This window comes from Erythrolamprus reginae, chromosome 1, assembly GCF_031021105.1.
Source record: "Erythrolamprus reginae isolate rEryReg1 chromosome 1, rEryReg1.hap1, whole genome shotgun sequence".
Taxonomy (NCBI): domain Eukaryota; kingdom Metazoa; phylum Chordata; class Lepidosauria; order Squamata; family Dipsadidae; genus Erythrolamprus; species Erythrolamprus reginae.
In genome coordinates this window covers 156,699,131-156,721,088 of record NC_091950.1, presented here as the reverse complement: position 1 = coordinate 156,721,088, position 21,958 = coordinate 156,699,131, and the positions used below count along the sequence as shown (strand labels likewise).

Here is a 21,958-nt window from a genome sequence, read left to right as displayed (position 1 = left end):
CTCATTTTCCTCCCAGGTTTGTCTGTTGCCAACCCTGCACATAACTGGTAAGGCCTGCCTTGACTTGAAACAAATATCGTATTTTTGGACTATAAGACGCACTCCCCCTTCCCAAAGTGAGTGGAATTGTCTGTGTGTCTTATTGAGTGAATGTTGCCAAAGCCCTGCCCACCCCTCCACCCTTTGGCCTCTGCCTCCCAGTAATTTGCTTCATTGCAGGAAATAGCAAACAGCCAGGTCAGCTTCAGCACAGCCTGATTTAGCACAAGTAGCTGATTGGTGGTTGGATCTGCCTCCCAAAATACCGATGATCAGCTGATCAAGGCTGCGGGGATCCCTGCTGCCTATCACCGCCTGTGCGTGCCCCATTTTCAGTCCCCATACATCTCATTTTCCATGAGTCCCATTCGGTGACGATAGGTGGCAATGGCGGGGAACCAAACCAAGGGCTAGATGGATGGGGATTTTCTTCCATTCTTGAATCTTGCTAAGGAATGGGGTGAAAACAGGATGCACAGAAGGCCAAAAATGCATGGAGGCCAAAAATGGGGCACATGGAAGCCAAAAATGGGACACACAGAGATGGCGATAGGTGGCAGCGATCCCTGTAGCCTGGAGCAGCTGATCATCAGTATTCCAGGTAGCCGATCAAACTGCCAATCAGCTGCTCATGCTAATTCAGACTGTGGTGAAATTGACCAGGCTGTTTGCTGCAAGGAGGCAAATTGCTGGGAGGCAGAGGCATTTCCCCCTTTTCCTCCCCAAAAGCTAGTTGTGTCTTATATTTGGAATGTCTTATAGTCCAAAAATATGGTAGATTTCAATTTTATTATTGCTCTTGTATTGCTCCTAAATCCTACTGTGCACAGTACTTTTTTGTAGACTGGTCAGTTCACAGCATCAACCCAGAGATTTGTTTGAAAAATAGTCATGGTACACTACTAAGGCAAGATATTGTCATTTAAAGATTTAAATGTTCATTTAAAGATATTTAATCACTGCATAGGTTGTCCCTTTCAGGCATCCATATGTCAAATCTTAGTCCCATGGAACAGTATCTTCCACACTAGTGAGTCTCTAAACAATAAACTGCAAAAAAAATTCAGAGTGTTTCTTTTTAGAAAGCACTTCAAGATTATTCATTAGTTGTAATATTAAACTGCAGATATAATTGGAATAATTTAATAGCCAGCAATTATTTATGAAAGTTGATCTTGCTTATTATTGGCTGAACACTTCATGGCTAGGTGAAGAATTGGAGTTGGCTAATGCAATTCTTAAAACTTTCTCCAGTTAGCAGAATTGAGAACTGTATCAGTTTGGTACTATCTGAGGCGTCACAATGCATTTACATGGCTTCCAGAAAGGTTAAGTAAGATCACTCCACAAGGTGGCACTAAGTAGCTTGCTTGAAGATGCTTGCTTGAACATCCCTTTTCTCCATATATTTAAACTAAAAGACGAAGACAATATCACAGTCTCTTCCATCACTGTCTTTCCATGGGATCATACAGGTGGTGCCAGTTGTTACAATAAATTAAGCAAGTAAGTAACTCACAGTTTGACAGCAAGAAGAGGAAAGGAGATAATTGCTTTCCTGGAAGCTGAAAGGGGGAAAATATTTAAAATATTGCTTTCTTGACATAGAATTGTCGTTCTATTAATGCGGGAATGAAAACTTGTGGGGCCTTCAGTCATGTTGGTGGATCTTTTGGTGTTTTAGTTCAACTCTATTTGAAGGGCCCTGGATTTGCCAGTTTTGTCTTATCCACCCTGTGCATTAACATGCTTGTATGTTATTCCCACAAATTTCAGTGGGGTTTACTTTCAAGTGAGTGGGTAAATAAATGGTAGAGAATTTAAGCCTCAAAGTCTTCAAATCCAGTGCTAGTAATACACTCAGGGGATCAACCAATTAAAATATTTCATTACTTGCTAGTCATTAGTATTCAAAGAATACCTACCTACATCATGGGTTGAAAATGACTGCATAGTTATTTTGGTTTAGTAGGTGTTGTGGTTAGCTCTGGCCCAGCTCCTGCCCCAAGGACTGTGGATGTGGGGGAGACATCCACATGCCGAAGGTCTGTTTTGCTCCCGGTGGAATCTGCTGGTGAGGGCTCCTCTGACCAAGAAGACATGAGTGACAGGGAGGAGGAGAGTGTGGCAGACAGCTCAGAAGGAGATCAATTATCTCTCTCCTCCTTGGATTCAGAACAAGAGTTAATGATACAGCCACGCATGCGGAGAGCGATGCATAGGCAGCAACAACTGAGAGATTATTATCAAAGAAAATGAGGCCACCTGTGGTTGGGTGGGGCTGTGGTAATTAGTGAGGCTGTTATAAAGAGCAGCGTGTGGGTTTGGCCATTGTGGAGGATTATCTGATCATTGTGTTTCGTGCCTGCCTTGCTGACTTCGACCTTGGAGTGTTGCTTTTTCCCCGCTTTGAAACTAAAGCAGAGCAAAGGGTGCTTCATTTTGTGAAAGAAGAAGGACTCACAGCTGCAAGCTAAGTATCTCAGAACTGATAAGGGACTTGTACCAATTACCAGTTTGTTTGGAGAGGAGTGCTCTTTGCTATACAAAAAGAGGGCTTAGTTTAAATGAATTTTCGTTATAAAGAACATTGTTTTGAATTTTCAAACTCGTGTGTGTCTGAAATTTGTATCTGAATTTTCAGAGGATTCTGCCAGAGAGCTCAACAGAACAGTAGGTAAGGCACCAGGCTAGAAAATATGAGGTTGCATGTTCTAGTTCCATTTTATGCGAGAAGGCCAGTTGGTTCACCATGGGCCACATTCTCTCTCTGTGCAAGCCACCTCATGGGATTGTTGTGAGGAAAAAAAGGAGCAGGAATGAAATTTAGATATGTTCTCCACCTTGAGTAAAAATAACAAAGGAGGGAAATTAATAAATTCATCATATGATAAATTCAAGGTAGACTCCTGCAGTGAAGTCATGTGTCCAATTTGTCAGAAGATGAGGGAGATTTATGTGATTATTTTTAATATGAACCCATCCAATGCATAGTTCCACAAATATTTGAATGAATACATAATCCAAAAAGCAATGATCCATTGTTTCTAAAAAAAAAAATTGACTTCTGCAATATAAAAAATGCAAACAAACCTGCATACAAAACCTACTGAGATGTGCAAACTAACAATGGTGATACATGTAAAAGAAGATATGGACTTTTAGGAAGCATGGGACAAATGGTATAAGTGGCTAAATAACAAAATTAAATATCACATTTTGTTATAAACCAGGTTTACTAATGAAGAAATTGTAATGACTCTTGCCTCTTTGCTTCCTATGTACTTCCTTTATAAGTAAATACTATATTTTTCAAAGTATAAAACACACCTTTTTCCTCCTTAAAAGAGGCTTAAAATTCAGGTGCGTCTTATATTCTGAATGTAGCTTTTTTCGAAACTTTTTTTTCCAGCCCTAACTTGATCTTCCCAGCTCTTACCTTGTAGGCACTTTCATTGTTACTCTCTGCAAAGAATGTTTTCCAAGCCCTAAGTCTTTGCAGGTTTTGCTCTGATTACTCTGAATGTTTCTTTCCAGCCCTAATGAAGTGCTAACCGTGTTCCCAACTCTTGCCGGCTTGCAAGCTCTTTCATTGTTACTCTCTCTGAATAAGGTTTTTTTTTAAGCCCTAACCAGGGGATAAATAATGTGCTGAAGCTGAGCAGACTAAGGATGCAAGTCAGATGAATATCTGGTAGGCAGATCCTTCCCCCCATTTCCTCTCCAAAAACTAAGGTGCATCTTATACTCCATTGTGTCTTATATTCCATAAAATAAGGTCAATATTTTCCTAAACATTTACACTTTACAATATTGCTATTTTCATTTTGACTATCACTATTACGTTATGTTATTATGTTTGTGTATTTTGTATATGTTTTTTATATGTTGTTTTTAAAAGAAAAAAACTTAAATATTAATTTTAAAAAACTGCGGAGAAAAAATATGGAGAACTTTCACATAAAAATAAATATACAGAAAATGCTATTGAAAAGGGCATGTGGTTAAAAAAACATTACTTGTAAAAATAATAATAATAATGGGTGATACAAATGTAAATTATTATACAAAACATTTTTTGTGCTGATTTTAAAATAGATTTTTAAATTGTATTTCATTCATAGTTCATCTTTTTTGATACTCAAAATGCTTTAAAAAATTACTGGTAAATAAAACATTAAAAATTAATAGATGCAAAACTTAGAGTTAAAGTTAAATCAGTATTAATATTATATTGATAACCATTTTGAATACATGATAAAAGCAGATGCAATGAACTTGGGTTAAAAATGGCAAATATTATAGAATGCAAAATAAATTCACCACCTTTTTCAAAAAATTTATTTAGACTTTTATCTAGAGACGCCTTCAGACTGGAAAATCACAAACTATTTTAAGGATAACACACCATTTCATCTTCTAACAAGCCCGTTTTCTTTAATGTCTATTTGCCTTTTTTCTAATTTTATATAAAATTGTCATAGGGTTCCTTCTAATGGAAAGATGATTTAGATATTTTGAAAATAAAATGAACAAAAAAGGAAGGCAGCAGGGTAAAGTGACATACAATTCAATCGAATCTTCATCTTCTTTGATGCTATTGTACTGTATACAGTGTTCCCTCGATTTTCGTGGCTTCGAACTTCGCGAAAAGTCTATACCATGGTTTTTCAAAAATATTAATTAAAAAATACCTGCCCCATGACGTCATATGTCATCACCAAACTTTCGTCCACCTTTAATAAATATTTTAAAATAAACTTTAATAAAGAAACATGGTGTGTAATAATCTAAATGGTTGCTAAGGGAATGGGAAATTGCAATTTAGGTGTTTAAAGTGTTAAGGAATGGCTTGTGATACTGTTCATAGCCAAAAATAGTGTTTTTACTTCCGCATCGCTACTTCGCAGAAATTCAACTTCCGCGGGCAGTCTCAGAACGCAACCCCCGTGAAAATTGAGGGAACACTGTATTTTTATTTCAATTTTAGTAACTATTTCTCAATTTAATTTATTCTATGTGAATATCTGCCCTTCCCTGATGTGGATATCAGGTGCAGTGGGCAGGGGAAGTTATGCTTAAGTCACTTCCTAGGCTACAACACTAAAATAATATAAAATTAAATTAAAGGAAGAAATAATACAGAATTAAAGAAAGAAGTAAATGTGAGTTTAAAATGTAGAAGAAGATTCATGCACTCAGTCAGCAATCCCTTAGATCTGGGAGGAAAAGCTTATTAAACTGTTCTAAAATAATTACAATTTTGCCATATAATTGCATTTCTTGCTGTTGTTTAATTGCTCATTAAATAAATCAAATACAGCAGACAACTTTGTCCTCATAACCATCACAACTAATAACCATCAGATTGTTATAATTGTTTACTTGGACATTTAGAAGATTCTATTTAAAAAAGTTAGAATTTTTCTGTCTCTTTAAAAAAAGTATGGGATATTTAATATTTAGGATATTCTTTCCCAGTCTGGTAGCTTCTAACTTTGTTGCAGTGATTAGGTTTTATGAACACTGAAGGACAACTTCACTGGAAGTGGCCAGATTTGGAATACAGTAGTACCTCTAGATACGAGCTGCTCCACATGCGAGTATTCCAAGTTACGAGCCACGACGTGAGTGAAATTTCTGTTCGACACCCGAGCTCAAATTCGGGATACAAGCCGAGCTTCCACTAGGTGGCGGAAGAATCCTTGCTTCTGGTTATCTCAGCACAAAGTCTAAAGGCATTCGTTCGAGATGTGAGTTGATCGATTTACGAGCTCGGGTCTGGAATGAATTAAACTCGTATGTCGAGGTACCACTGTATAGTAATCCCTCGCTACTTCGCGGTTCATCTTTCACTGATTTGCTACTTCACGGATTTACAAAGCGAACTTAAATCCATTAAACCCATTAAAAAATTTAAATCAATTAAAAATTCATAAAATTCTTCTACAGTACTACTATACTCTATTAAAGAAACTGGTGGGATATCACATGTAGTTCCAGCTGAGAAACATTATAGAATGACTGTTTAATGCAAAGGGTGAGTCTTAAAAGTCCAAACACTTGTTAAATACATTAAAAAATATATTTCCTCTACTTCACGGAAATTCATTTTTCACGGGTGGTCTTGGAACGCATCCCCTGTGAAAAAGGAGGGATCACTGTACTATATTTAGACTAAAGGATGAATGCAAAGGTGGTTTCTGGATCCTGTTGCTGCCGGTTTGTTCAAGGTCATGCCGTGGGTGGGTATGTGTTTTGCGTGTGCCCGCAGCAATAAAAAAATTGCTTCTGTGCATACCGCAGATGCAAAATCCAAGATAGCAATGCCCTCAGAGACACCAATAGAACCAGCTCCGTGACATCATCACAGGATTATTAATGGTTCTAAAGAACCGGTTAAAACCAGCAGGAACTCACCTATGTCCGAATGTTGTTATTTAATACTGAGTGAATCCCAGCAGTTTCTCTCTGAGATGGGTATTTTTTGATGCCAATTGAATAGATTGTTACGTTTTGAACAATTTGAAAAATGATGGTAAAATTCTGCATTTGTTATAGGCTTCAAAAATTGACAGCTACTGTTATGCCCAATTCTACCTACTTGCCCTACAAAACAAATTCTTCAGGAGATTTCAACTGCATTATTCATGCCACATGGAGAAGATGATTGCAAGGACAGCGGGTAAGCATCAAGTGCTTCTCCTCCAAGTTTGCTAAATGGCAACGCAAACCATGGTATCTGTGGCATCAATTCCTTTTGCAGCCATTAAAAAAAAAAGGCAGGCTATTTATTTATCTTATCACCTAAGAATACTTTATGCCTTTATTGATTGGTACCAGTAAATGTGGTAGAAATAATTTCTGCCTCTTAATTGCACATTAAGAGGGACTTGTGACATAAACTGTTTCTTGGTTCCTGAAGTCATGCCACCTACGGCTTCACTTGTAACGCACGAAAGCGTTTCGCCCAACTCACTGAATAAATGCACCTCATTGCATTAATAAATTCCCTTTATATTAAGTCCTCTCTTTCACTTCCACTTTATGAAACCAATTCACTATTTCAACACAACTGGGTATCTTTTATTTACAAAGCTGTCATGGGGCTACAATTATAAGATGCATCAAATTTGTAATTTCTCCCCAAGTGTGTACTGTTAATGCTTTTGTAGCAGATGAATTCTTGACCCCCAAGAGAAAACCTATCTGCATTGCTGCTGCCACAATTGACAAAAAAGATTTTGTAATCAAGTTGGAATTCAGAAAAGTTGATTTACTCTACATCAGACCAGATTCTTTCTTGGGGAAAAATCTAAGGATTGTTTACTTATGAACTCTGATTCAAACTGCAACGCTTTGTACTATGTAAAATATAGATAGGTGATAGGCCGGTCTGTCTGTCTTTCTGTCTGTCTGTCTCTGTCTCTCAGTTGGGACAACAATGAACTTGGATGACTCAGTCAATGTAGCCTTAAGTTACATAACTGACAGATCAATTTTATAGCATAAAATGGCTTTTACATTACTGAAGTATATTTTCAGTTCCATGGGCTATAATGACCACTAGTAATTAAATGCTTAATGTACTCTTCGCAGCTCTTACATTTTTATGTCAGGTCTTGTGAATCTTTGCCTACAATATCACTAAAGCCAAGCCTATGAATATATTTCTCAATCTGAGGGACAGTAGGAAAATGTATTTATATTGGTCTTCCCAAATTTAGTATCTGTTGGGTTATCACTCCCATCCCTGATGAAAAGTGGTTATACTGACTGGGTTGATTGGCACTGTATCCCAACAGGAAATTACTAAGTTACTAAAGTTTACTCTGGAGCATATCTATTGTGGCTTGTGTTAGAACGCTAAATACTAACTAGAGCTAAATATCACTTCAGTACCTGTGTAGCAGTCTGGGAAAGTTGATAGATAGCTTGTCTCATCTTCAACTTCCCTCCCTAAGTATCTCCTGAGCTAGAAAACATAGATGCAACAGCGGAACACATTGATAAGAGAAGGATTGTCTTTGTTTCCAGCCTTGAGAATTTCAGCTGGCAGTCGTTCAATTGGGACACCTTTGTACACATTTGGATTCATTTCCGAACTATCCAGTCCTTAACTATTTAAAATTTGGAAGGAAATTCATCCCAGGCTTCCCTCCTCACTAGAAATACTACAAGAATGGAATAGCTTATTTGAGGAAACATCCCAGCTGCAAAAAGAGACAGTATGAGAATAAGAAAGTTTGTCACCATAAATATTTTGCTTACCCGGTGAAGTTTAGCAATAGATCATTGAACGTAAAAGTTCAGGATTTAATGGAATTTCAAGCATCTGTCAGCTGTTAATTTCCGTATCATAATAGAGTTAAATAATGGCTGAGAAGTTTAATATCTACAAAACCCAGCTCCTATCATCACTTCATATTGATTGTCATCTCAAAAACTTTATATACATAGAATCAGATCCGTGTGTGTAAATTGATCGTGAATGTATCCTTCCCTGTGCTGGAATGTAGTTTCCCGAGTTCACTGCAGGGGCGAATTCTTCTTACTTGCTGCTATCAATGGGCTGGACGCGCAAGCATGAGGATTCGCACGTGTGTGCGTCCTCAGTGTGATTTTGCTTCTGTGCATGCACAGAAGAAAAAAAGACCAAAATTTCAAGAATAAAAGATGGTGGCACTTGAAGGACTGGCACTGGAGAGGTCGTGCGCAAATTGCACCATCTGGCGGCTGCTTCCGGTGCAGAGTTGCCTACCACAGTCTTTCCCAACCTTGGCAACTTGAAGATATCTGGACTTCAACTCCCAGAATTCCCCAGCCAGCATTCGCTGGCTGGGGAATTCTGGGAGTTGAAGTCCAGATATCTTCAAGTTGCCAAGGTTGGGAAACACTGGCCTACCACACCAGTAGCAAACCACCACTGGTTCATTGCCTATTTCTTACTAATTTAACTGCACCACTTTTGTTAGAACATTCACCTGGAGTGTTCTTGGATTGGTTTTGTTCCTGAGTGTACAGGAAATAGTAGTAGCTAAGACGAACCCCATCCACCACTCTGATTTGTGATGTGTTTAGCAATCGCAATAGCACTTAGATGCTTATACCACTTCACAAAGCTTTAGAGCCTTCTGTAAGCGGTTTACAGAGTCAGCATATTGCCTCCAAAAATCTGAGTCCTCATTTTACCCACCTCAGAAGGATGGAAGCATGGGTGGATTCCTCCCAGTTTGGAAAGGTTTGCCCAACCTGGTAGTGACCCATTGGTGATATCACAGTGACATCATGGACCCGGTTGGTGCCGGGCACCGCCATCTTTTTTTGATTTTGTTTTTTAATTTTAATTTTTTTAATTTTTCTTCTTCTCTGTAAAAATATGTTTATTGGTTATATACATTAAAAACGGTACAGAAAAGTAAAGGGAATATATATAATGTACATTCTAGCAATTATAGTTTACTTATATAGCATGTGTGATTGGGGAAGGAGAGAGAAAGAAAGGGAAAAGGATTTAGAAAGAAGGGAAAGAAATACAAGAGGAGGACGAATAGAAAAATAGAGCAAGAAAAGAGTAGTAAGAAGATTAATGTGAATGTGCCCGCTTAAGCATGACTTAAGCGCACATATGCCCAAGAGGCACATCCACATAGGAAGCGAAGTTAGAACCCACTCCTGCATGGAAGGCTGAGTCAGCCTTGAGCCTGTGAGACCTGAAGTGCCAAAGTACTGGCAGTTGGTGATCAGCAGGAGTAGCCTACAGTACTGCATTCTAACCATCGTGGCTCTTGATTTGCTTTGTCATTGGATTGCTATCTTGTCTTCTACCGCATGAATCCCAGCGGTCGATAATGTCCCACAGAGTTGGCTTTCTCCAGGTCCCGTTGACTAAACAATGTCGTTTGGCGGGCCCCAGGGGAAGAGCCTTCTCTGTGGCGGCCCCGGCCCTCTGGAATCAACTCCCCCCCGGAGATTAGAACGGCCCCCACCCTCCTTGTCTTTTGCAAGTTACTCAAGACCCACCTATATCACCAGGCATGGGGGAATTAAGACATCTCTCCCAGGCTTTCTTATATTTTATGTTTGGTATGTATGTGTTGTATGGTTTTTAAATTATTGGGGTTTTTTAATGTAATTTTATTATTAGATTTGATCCATTGTCATACTGTTTTTATTGTTGTTGTGAGCCACCCCGAGTCTTCGGAGAGGGGCGGCATACAAATCTAATGAATTGAATTGAATTGAAATTATTTTGCAGTCATTTTTTCTGGCTTGGGTTAATATTTATATTCTACTGTTAGATGGGTGGTGTGGTTAGGACACTGGGTCGACAAGTGTGCATGCAAGACTCCAGTGCTGCTATGGTTCAGGGTGAGCTCCTGTCCTTTGCTCCAACTCCCATGGTGACATGAAAGGACCCCCCCCCCCATTGGGTATCCCAATTGTTTGGTTCACATAGGAAGGCCAGAGGAAGCGTGCTAATTCAGTGATTGAAAAATGACTTTGTATGAAGCAAGTTTCAATTTTGGTTTTGTTCCTTTTTTACAGAAGTTCCCTTGAGTGAATTGAATCGGATTCTGTTAATTAGTACAGCAGGAACCAATGGGAGGCAGCGGGATTTCATTATAAATAGACTGACACAAAGATGGCAGTTTCCTGATGTTTCTAACCTACTTCAGAAGATTCAGAGCAAGGTGAGTGTTGAGCTAGAAACTCACAGCTGTGAGCCACACGTACATTAACGTTCACATACCTTGTTAGCAAAGGAATTAAAACACTACATGGGTTTCTTTTCTTTCAGGGGGATAGTATTAAAAGCATACTTCCTATGGAAGGAAGTATAACAGACACTGACCCACAAGGGAATGGATGAAATCAAGGTTGTACCGTTCAAAAGTTGCATCTCCCCCGGTTTTCTTCTTGTAATATAATGAGGAATTAAGTCCCTCATTTCCAGCCTCCCCACAAAGTCCTTGAACTCACAAGAAACATTAGCAGATGTTCATTAATGTAAAAGCAACTGGAGGATTGGAGGCATTTGCTGGCGATCCATGTTATGCATAAATGTTTGAAATTCTCCATAGAGGAAAACCACTTCTGGTTCAAAGCCAGTTGGCCATACATGACTGCAGGAGGTGGGTGGGAAGTGGGTTAGGCTTTGATTGGGAATTGTTAGTATTATTATTATTATGTTTGTTTGTTTATAATTAAAGAAACCAGCATCCAAAATACATGGAAATGCATGTTATTAACGGAGTCACTCTGAACCTAATGAAAGAGAACTACTTTGATAAGTTCAATGGTTTTGGATTAAAAGGGAATGAACCAAGAGAAATAATTTCTGATATCGTTCTAAATTTCCTAAAAGAACCTCATTGCCCCTTAAGTTTCACTTTAAAGGCAGAAGCTGAAAACGAAGCAGAGAAATCTAGATTGATGTATAATAAAAATACAATAATAACCACCACCACCATCTAATTCTGACTGCATGAGATCAAGCCTTAAGAGTAACAAAGTTAGGACCGAGAAGATAGCATTTAAAAAAATTATTTATTAAACAAATTTATGTAGCTGCCCAACTCATACATATGTGATTCCAGGGGGCTTACAACATTTAAAAACCAACCACATCATAAGAACCCATAAGAAATCCTCAGCTGACTCTAATGATAGTAACATACCATCAAATGCAAGTTCTGCAAGAAGTTGAAGAAATAGTGACCACCTAATTAGGTGCTGCAAGAAGATCACACAAATTACAATATGACAAAATAACAACAATAGTGCATTAGAATATCTGTAAGAAATGCCATTAGCCTGCAAACAGGAATAGGTGGGACCATAAAACAGACAAAACAATAGAAAATGATGATGCTTGAATGAACTTGGGCTTTGGAATTAAATAGATAAACACCTGCCACATAACATCCCAAATTTAATAAATTGTTGATAAAAAGAACAAAAAAAGTCTGGATAGCAGCCATGGTAGTAGTTGGAATAAATACAATATAAGAGAAAGAACTGGAATAAATAAAAAAATGCAAAGGACCTGCCAAAACAGAATTAGAACAACTGTGTCAAGAGAAAGTAAAGATAATATCAATAGTAATAGCTTCCTTGGATATAATCCCAAAACAACTGGACACCATCAGCATTGACAAAATCTCCATCACTCAATTGCAAAAGGCAGCTTTATTTGGAACAGCTTACATCCTGTGACAATACTTTTAATGTTATTAAACAACAACATCTGCCTGTTCCAGATCCTTGGGAAGGACTTGACAGATGTCTAAAAGCACCAAATTCAGTCTAAACATCTGGCTGGATGCATGACCAACCGCAATAATAATAATTGTTAAGACCAGGTTGTTGTCATGCTCTATTTATAAGGGCCAATAGGAAGCTACTCTAGAGCAATGTCACACCATCTGTGTGATTGTTCTAGAATAACAATTTTGACTCACTTCTGTCTTATATACAACTTTCAAGCTGTTCCAGAATTGTAATGCTGATGGCTGTGGCAGCTGGATCAACACAAAGAAGCATAAAATTGGCCATATAAGTTGAGGTATTAGACACTCAGGAACAATGCAGTAAAGAATATCATGAAAATATTGCTTTCTAGAAAATCCTGGATACTAACATTCCAGTGTATCCACTAACATAATCTGAGATTTGACTATAGCTTCAGTTACTTGTAAACATCCCATCATACGATTCCCACCGCTCCCTTCAGTAGCAATATCCTTGCTACCTATGGAACTGTTATGTAAAGGAGTGAATGTAAATGAATTCTTAAAAATAAAATAATAATAAAATTCTTCAAAATAAAACTACTATTGGCCCAAGGAACATGTTTTATGATGGCATCGAATGTAGTAATAGTTTTGTACTAAAGTTTATTTTAGAAATTGGCATATTGAGTTAGAAGAGTGGGCTGGCTATAGATTGTTGGTTGAGACTAATGAACTATAAATAATTTTACTACTTATTAGTTTATTACTAACATTTAAACAAATCTGTTGACGTACATAGACATCATTTTTCAGTGAATGAGATTTGCCAAAAGAGAAAGAATATAAGATTTTTAAAAACAGAGGTACTCAAGCCTCTTCTGTTCCATAAGGTTGCTAAGAACTGGAAAAGATTTTAAAAGAATTTTAGCTATTTCTACAAGCCAATCAGATGGATAAATACTGGGTTCAGAACAGTCTCACTGTTCCTGAATATGGGAATATGGTGCTTTAAATCTATATAACTTTTTGTGTTAGGGCTTAAAATATATGCAAATGGCTTCATTCCAGAGATGGGATGTTATATTCTTCCTTTGAACGGCACAATTCCAGGAACAGCCTCGTATTTTTTCCTGGAAGTAATTTTTTTTTAAAAAAGGAGTTGTGATTTTCCCAGATAGGTTAAGGTCCCAAAAGAGTATGACCCAAAGGAAGAATGTTCTATCTCCAGGATTAAATATTTTGTGCACATCTACTGTGGGTGGATTCTTAAAAGATGAACTGTCGTAAATTGTAATTTATGACTTAGTAGTTACTACTTTGACATTGGCTTCTGGTTGGTTTTCCCACAAAGAGATGTATCAGCCTCTGCTTTTCCTCAACTGCTTGCCTCAGCTGTTATAGTAACTGGGGAGGGGGTTAATTGGGGTGGGTGGGGGTGTACTAGTGAGTACCTAGTTTGAAGTTTTAAATATTACTAGGGAGGAATTTTCTCATCACTACCTGCCTAGAAGAGGCAGGCATTATGGACTTGTTTACAGCCTACTCAAGGTCAACGGCTTCGGCAGCCCAGATGTGCAAGACCAAATGGCTAGTGCAGCATCCATTGGTATTCATCTGGCTAGCATCCTGTTAGTGTGTGAGAGAGTTGAAGGGTGTTTGGAAACACAAACAGTATTTGCTGTGTAAGCAAGAAGGAGAGAGGAAGGAATCTGTGCTTGGCTTAGCTCAACTGTTCTGTAGTAAAGCTGCTTGCTGCTGTGAAAACAAAAGTGAAACTGAAACACCTCTGCTTGTCTTTTGCATTTGGATCAGATTTCTTTTCAGGTTGGGAGCGGGGAGTAGAACTCCTTAGCATCAGAGCTTGTCAATAATATCAGAAATACTCATGCTCCGATGGCCATACATACATACCAAAACAAGCTGATAGGAGGAGAGCCAGTAGTCTAGAGGCTAAGGCCACTGCCTTACAAGGCAGAGGCTGCAGGTTTAAATACCAGTAAGGCTATGGCTGGCTGACGAGAGCAAATAAGCTCAAAATAGATCTATTTATTTATGTATTTGAATTTTTTATGCCACCCTTCTCCTTAGACTCAGGGCGGCTTACAACATGTTAGCAATAACACTTTTTAACAGAGCCAGCATATTGCCCCCACAATCCGGGTCCTCATTTTACCCACCTTGGAAGGATGGAAGGCTGAGTCAACCTTGAGCCAGTGATGAGATTTGAATCGCTGACAAACAGATCTACAGTCAGCTTTAGTGGCCTGCAGAACAGCACTCTCCTGCTGCGCCACATTGGTTCCCTTCCTTTTCATTATCAGCAAAAATGTGTTTGTGTGTCTATTTATATCTGGTAAGCAAAATGTATGATGGAATTCCTGTCCCCTTGTTCTAACTTTAGGAATAAATGTAAAGAAATATGTAACTCTTGGACTACAGAGAAAGGAACTCCCTAGTCGGTGTTGGCCCAAGCCATTTCCAGTGCCAGAGGCAGGATTGTTTATTCCCATCTGTTGTGGTTAGCTCTGGCCCAGCTCCTGCCCCAAGGACTGTGATGTGGGGGAGACATCCACATGATGCAGGCCTGTTTTGCCCCCGGTGGAATCTGCTGATGAAGGCTCCTCTGACCAAGAAGACATGAGTGACAGGGAGGAGAGAGTGTGGCAGACAGCTCAGAAGGAGATCAATTATCTAGCTCCTCCTTGGATTCAGAACAAGAGTTAATGATACAGCCACGCATGCGGAGAGCGATGCATAGGCAACAACAACTGAGAGATTATTATCAAAGAAAATGAGGCCACCTGTGGTTGGGTGGGGCTGTGGTAATTAGTGAGGCTGCTATAAATAGCAGCCTGTGGGTTTGGCCATTGTGAAGGATTATCTGATCGTTGTGTTTCGTGACTGCTTTACTGACTTTGACCGTTTGTGTGCTGATTTTTCCCCGCTTTGAAACTAAACCAGGGCAAAGTGTCTTTCACTTTGTGAAAGAAGAAGGACTGTGAATTGCCTCAAAGCTGCAAGCTAAGTATCACAGAACTGATAAGGGACTTGTACAAATTACCAGTTTGTTTGGAGACGAGTGCTCTTTGCTATACCAAAAGAGGGCTTGGTTTAAGTGAATTTTCATTATAAAGAACATTGTTTTGAATTTTCAAACGTGTGTGTGTCTGAAATTTGTACCTGCGAATTTTTGGGAGGAGTCTACCAGAGAGCCCGCCAGAACACCATCACACCATGTTATACAATATTTTGGCACCTGAGAAAAGACCCTACAGACATATCTCCCCAGCACTGCAAGTACAACAGTTGTGAATCTAATAACTAAAGACCAGCTGCCTTCTCAAAGCAACCCAAATCATCTTTCTAAAAATGTTGGCTTTGCTCCGCTTAATTGCAGGGCCAGCTTTACCGGGGTCCCGACTCTTCCATGAGTATACCTCAAGTGCTTCTGCTCATGGGAAAGTGGTTTGGCACAATTCCTTGCCATCTAGTTGTCCTCTTTTTTTGGTGGTGGGGGAGGGAAGGAAAAGGTGGGACCTCCCAATGGAAAGAAGCATGCCAAAGGCTGATTCAGCACAAAGGCACTTGATGTTTCCTCACACGTCTGCTTGGCTGGCTTTTGAGATCAAGCAAAAGAAAAATACAATCTCCACCACGCAGACTTTTGGCTGACCTACGTCAACCTAAATCAGCTGAGGCAATGTAGGAATTAGTCTGCTGCTGTTGTTGGACAGCATTCTTTCCCACCACACACTCTGTTGGACAAGCAGCGACTTCCAGCAAATGTAACAGAGCTGCATCTGTCTCCTGAACCGTAACAAAACAAAACTCCACTCCTTAGCTATTGCTACATGTCCCCAAAGGCTTGACTTTATTAAATATTGAAGTTACGGCGAGAAAGCAAGCAAAGAAAAGGATGTTCTTCATAAAGCAAAAAAACCCCAAAAACCACAGGTAACAACCCCACTCCCTTTATGCTATTCCAATTTCATCATCTGCAAAAGAGGTAGTCCTTAACTTACAACAGTTTGTTTAGTGACTGTTCACAGTTAAAACAGCAGTTGGAAAAGTCTTTATATACATCCAATTTAATTATACCCCACTTTTTCTGTTCCTTTCTATCCATTATATTTAATATATTTCTGATTGGGTGTGTAATCTGTCTCCCCTTTATGAAACCATACTGGTCCCTGTCAATTATTTTAGGTAAGATTTCATCTAATCTCTTTGCTGAAATTTTTGTAAAAATTTTGTAATCTTGATTAAGTAGTGAGATTGGTCTATACGAGCTAACTTCTTTAGGGTCCTTATTTGGTTTTAAAATTGTTATAATTTCCGCTTCCTTCTCTGATTCTGGTATCTTACCTCCCTTCAGTATGTTATTAAACAATCTATACATATGTGGTACTAATATCTCTTTCAGTTCTTTATAATATTCTGCTTAGTCCATCTGTACCTCGTGATTTTTAACATTTTAAACCTTGTATTACTTCCATTATTTCCTTCTCTAATATCTCAGCTCCCATCTTATTTGACTCATTCTTATTTAATTGAGTGGAGGTCTGTCCCTCCCATTCCTGAACTCTTCTTTTCTTATATAAATCTTGGTAAAATTCTACAAAAACCTCTATTTTAGCAGTTGGAAAAGTGACTTATTTTTCACACTTAACAACTCTTGCGGCATTCCCACTGGTCACATGATCAAAGTTCAGACGCTCGGCAACTGGCTCATATTGATGATGATTGCAATGTCCCAGGGTCATGTGATCACCTTTTGCAACCTTCTGAACAAGCAAAGTCAATGGGGAAGCCACTTAGCAAGCATACTGCTCACTTAACAAATGCAATGATTCTCTTAACAGCCGTGGCAAGAAAGGTGGTTAAACAGGGCAAAACTCACTTAACAGATGTCTCACTTAGCAGCAGAAATTTTGGGTTCAATTGTGGTCATAAAAATATACCCGTATATCTCCATCACTCTGCGAACCTCATTGGCCTCTGATAGGTTGACGAACGCAATTTAAAGTATTGGTTATTACCTATAAAGCCCTACATGGCTTACCACCAGATTAGTTACGGGGCTGTCTTCTGCCTCACATGTCCCAGAGAACAATTAGATCCCACGGAGTTGGCCTTCTCCAGGTCCCATCAACCAAGCAGTGCCGGTTGGCGGGACCACGGGGAAGGGCATTCTCTGTGGCTGCTCCGGTCCTATGGAATCAACTCCTCCCAGAGATTCTCACTGCTCCCACCCTCCTGACTTTTCAAAAAGCTTTAAAAACACGGCTTTGCCATCAGGCCTGGGACTACTGAGTAAAAACACTCTGCTCCAGCCAGTAGTATGCCAGCAGTAATGGATGAGTGACAGATGACTGTCTCTTTAATGTTTTTTTTTAAAATATTTGGAGTTTTAAATGTTGTATCTTTGTTTTAGAAACATAGAAGATTGATGGCAGAAAAAGACCTCCTGGTCCATCTAATCTGCCCTTATACTATTTCCTGTATTTTATCTTAGGATGGATATATTTTTATCCCAGGCATGTTTAAATTCAGTTACTGTAGATTTATCAACCACGTCTCCTGGAAGTTTGTTCCAAGCATCCAGTACTGTTTCAGTAAAATAATATTTTTTCACATTGCTTCTGATCTTTGCCCCAACTAACCTCAGATTATGCCCTCTTGTTCTTGTGTTCACTTTCCTATTAAAAACACTTCCCTCCTGAACCTTATTTAACCCTTTAACATATTTAAATGTTTCGATCATGTCCCCGCTTTCCCTTCTGTCCTCCAGACTATACAGATTGAGTTCATTAAGTCTTTCCTGATAAGTTTTATGCTTAAGACCTTCCACCATTTTTGTAGCCCCTCTTTGGACCCGTTCAATTTTATCAATATCCTTTTATAGGTGAGGTCTCCAGAACTGAGCACAGTATTCCAAATGTGGTCTCACCAGTGCTCTATACAGCAGGATTTTATTTATTTATTTATTTATTTATTTATTTATTTTGTCCAATACACAATGAAGGTTATAGAGGATATACTCGTAGCAAAATATATCATAGAAAGAATAGAAGAGATATAGGAATAAAATATAGGAATAAAGATATAGGATACTGTATAGGAATAAGAAATAGGAATAAAATATATCAATGAAAGAACAGAGAAAGGATATAGGAATAGAAGAAAAGATATAGGAGATATAGGAGAGACAATAGGACAGGGGACTAGTGCACTTATGCACGCCCCTTACTGACCTCTTAGGAATCTGGTGAGGTCAACCGTGGATAGCCTAAGGGTAAAATGTTGGGGTTTAGGGGATGACGCTATGGAGTCCAGTAATGAATTCCACACTTCGACAACTCAATTACTAAAGTCGTATTTTTTACAGTCAGGTTTGGAACAGTTAATATTAAGTTTGAATCTGTTGTGTGCTCTTGTGTTGTTGTGGTTGAAGATGAAGTAGTCGTTGACTGGCAGGACGTTGCAGCATATGATCTTGTGGGCAATACTTAGATCATGTTTAAGGATCACAGGGTTTTATTCTGTACGCTGCCCTGAGTCCATTAGGAGAAGAGTGGCCTATAAATTTAAGCAAGCAAGCAAGCAAGCAAGCAAGCAAGCAAGCAAGCAAGCAAGCAAGCAAGCAAGCAAGCAAGCAAGCAAGCAAGCAAGCAAGCAAGCAAGCAAGCAAGCAAGCAAGCAAGCAAGCAAGCAAGCAAGCAAGCAAGCAAGCAAGCAAGCAAGCAAGTAATAAATGACTACCTTTATCTATTTTGACTTTGAGGGATAAGCAGTGATGAACCAGTAGATGTCTACTAACAGGCTTTGTGATTTCTAGTGCCACTGTTGCCCCATACCACTAGTTACTGTACAGCTAATCAGTGTGTTAGGCATCACAGCTCAAGCCTGCTGTCAACCGGCTCAAAAAAATTATACAATATTTAACAGTTGGGCTCTTACAAGCTGGTAGGAGCCCTCTTCAGCATGCCATTGAGGAGGGCTCACCTGAGAGCTCTCAAGCCTTCCCCAACTTGTAGCTTCAGGCTGTCACTTGATCTTGCTCAGTCCGCTAAGAATAAAGGCGTAGATTTGAACTGTGGAATGGGATTTTTCTTCTCCAAAGGGTCACCTAAATTAAATTAGAGGACATTAAGGCCAATGCCAGATCCCATAGTTAGACTGATTTCAACCAGATGAGGAAATCAGAGGGGCAATTTAGTTTCTTGAACTAGTCATCCTTAGAAGTTGAACAGAGAATTCTCAAATTCTGAACTACAACAGCAAATAGCAACAATTTATGGAAACAGGGATATTTTGAATAAGCTTCATGGATACATATAGTTTTATACTGCATTATTTTTGTTGTTAAAAATAATGGTGTATCTCTAGCTAAAGACGCTGAGATAGGCTGAGCACGGAATGATGTGAATGAGCTGCTCTGAACTATTGGCTGTGAAGACATTGAAATTTCAAAGAGAAATGTTTGTCCTCATTCCTGATTGTCTTTTATCCACTGGCCTAAAGCTTTCAGAAGTGCAGTAGTATTTTTAAAACTTACATAAAATGTTTACACTGTTCACAGTTCTTAGTTGCTTTTCCTAGCAAAATTTTTCCTTCTGTTTCTGAATTTTCTGAATTCTTCCTTTATGTATAAAATATTAATTTTATTATTTATTTATTTGTCAAATACGTATTGGTAGTATACAAAGATATAACAATATTTATATACATGATATTAGTAAGAGAGAAACATTAGGACAGCGGAAGGAAGCACTTATGCACGTCTGGTGCACTTATGCACGTCCCTTACTGACCTCTTAGGAATGGGGAGAGGCCAACAGTGGATGGTCTAAGGGTAAAGTTTTGGGGGTTACAGAATCTGGTAGTGAGTTCCATGCATTAATTACTAGGCTACTAATTTCCTGCAGTTGAGTTTAGAGCAGTTTACATTAAGTTTGTATCTGCTGTGTGCTCATTTGTTGTCATTGAAGCTGAAGATGATTTTATGGGCCATGCTTGTCTTCTTCCTCTCCTATTCACCAATTATAATCACATTTAAAATTTTCCCTTCTTGTTAAATATTGGGGACAAAATATATAAAGTTAAAAAAGGATCTCACAGGCTGTCACTTTCACAGCATCTGGGAATTATTTTGTTTTCACAGGGGACTTTTTATGTACAAAAAATTAATCTCTCTAACTAACAGGGATTAGTGTTGGGCGAACCGAACCCACCCAATTCGGGTCCGTACCAAATTTTGTGATGTTCAGCATGCCGAACACCGTGAAAGCCACTACCTGGCTGTCATCTGCTAAGAAGAGGAGGAGCCGGGCACCGGTGGTGGCGGAGGAAGGCGGACACCGGGGAGGTGTCAGCCAGTGGGGAGGCTGGGAGGGAGGCAAAAAAGGAGCTGGGGAATCCCACAAAGAGATTCCAGGGGCGGAGCTTTGACGTCACGTATACCGGCAGGTTTCTAAGGACGCCAAAGTGATCACTTCCTGGATTCTTTCCTAATGGGTTTGCACGCATTATTTTACATTGATTCTTACAGGAAAAATTGCTTCTACTTACACAAACTTTTCTACTTAAGAACCTGATCAGGGAATGAATTAAGTTCTTAAGTAGAGGTACCACTGTAATGGAAATTCCAATTCCATTAATTTCCAAGTTATAAGACTCATTTCAGTTATCTTCCACAATGTCTTTGGTGGGCTAGCACTTACCTGGATGGGTTCTTGTAAGACATGGTATTCTCATCAGGCTCAGAGGATCTGGATATATGGCATAGCTTGTGCAATGGTTATATTAATTGTTTATTAATTGGTGGTTTTGTTTCTCCTTTCTCTGCTGAATATATGTGCATAGGTTCTTTACTGTTATCTGTTTCTTTCTGATGGTTCAAAGTGATGTTAACTAGCTAGAGTGATGCATCTTCAAAATTGCTAAATTATCGCTTCTTAGCGAAACTGAAACATTTTTGACTCCATATGAGGGTAATATGCTAAATATTGAAACTTTTGAAAATCCTACAGTCCTAGATTTGGAGCCTTAGAAAACTGACTAATTGAGAAACATCTTACAGGAAGGTTTTCTCTTCTCATATCTCAAGATCAGAAGTTCAAGAAAAACAACAGAGCACAATAACAAATCAGATTTTACCTCTAATTGAAATAAGGCAGTTTTCTCCCACAAAACTGTTTATGGAAAGATTGCCACTGCAACCTCTTTGCAGAGCCCAAGTAAAGATTCAAATGGACTAGGGTTTGAGAAAATAAATGTTTGCTCACTTGTTTCCTTTCTATTTGTCTTTGTCTTTGGTCATTTGTGTTACAGGGAAATAACCAATACACTAAATCTCCATAGACATACTGCTACTGCAATGTTTTTGCCTCAATAATATTTAGTGTGAGATTTATATTTCACCATCTGGAAGAGAAAAATCTGGTGTTCCCTAGCACCTGGTCCAGATGTTTGCAGAGGTACCAATGTCCTGTGGTCTGTAGTCTTGGAAGGATTCCAGTCCATAGAACTAATCTGAGTACTGTTTGTATGCCCACACAGCTGCAAGACATATTTTTTTTCAGTTTGGACAGATTAAATTTCTGAATCTGTGACAGAACAATAGTACAGGGCTGTGGCTCATTCATGATTTTGAAGCAATGTCCTACTCACTCTGTGCCCCT

At 38.9% G+C, this 21,958-nt stretch overlaps 1 long non-coding RNA gene across 2 annotated transcripts in view; it reads left to right on the top strand.

The window, feature by feature from the left end:
• The first annotated feature begins 1,459 nt into the window (after positions 1 to 1,459).
• Positions 1,460 to 21,958, top strand: part of LOC139159583 (uncharacterized) — a 61,628-nt gene continuing 41,129 nt past the window's right edge. Inside the window, exons 1-3 of one of the 2 annotated variants that reach the window (XR_011557812.1) lie at positions 1,460 to 1,545; positions 6,601 to 6,724; positions 10,588 to 10,733. This is a non-coding gene — a long non-coding RNA (uncharacterized lncRNA). Of the gene's footprint in view, positions 1,546 to 3,652; positions 3,734 to 6,600; positions 6,725 to 10,587; positions 10,734 to 21,958 lie in introns of those variants that run through there. The other variant, XR_011557813.1, reaches the window with a different exon arrangement.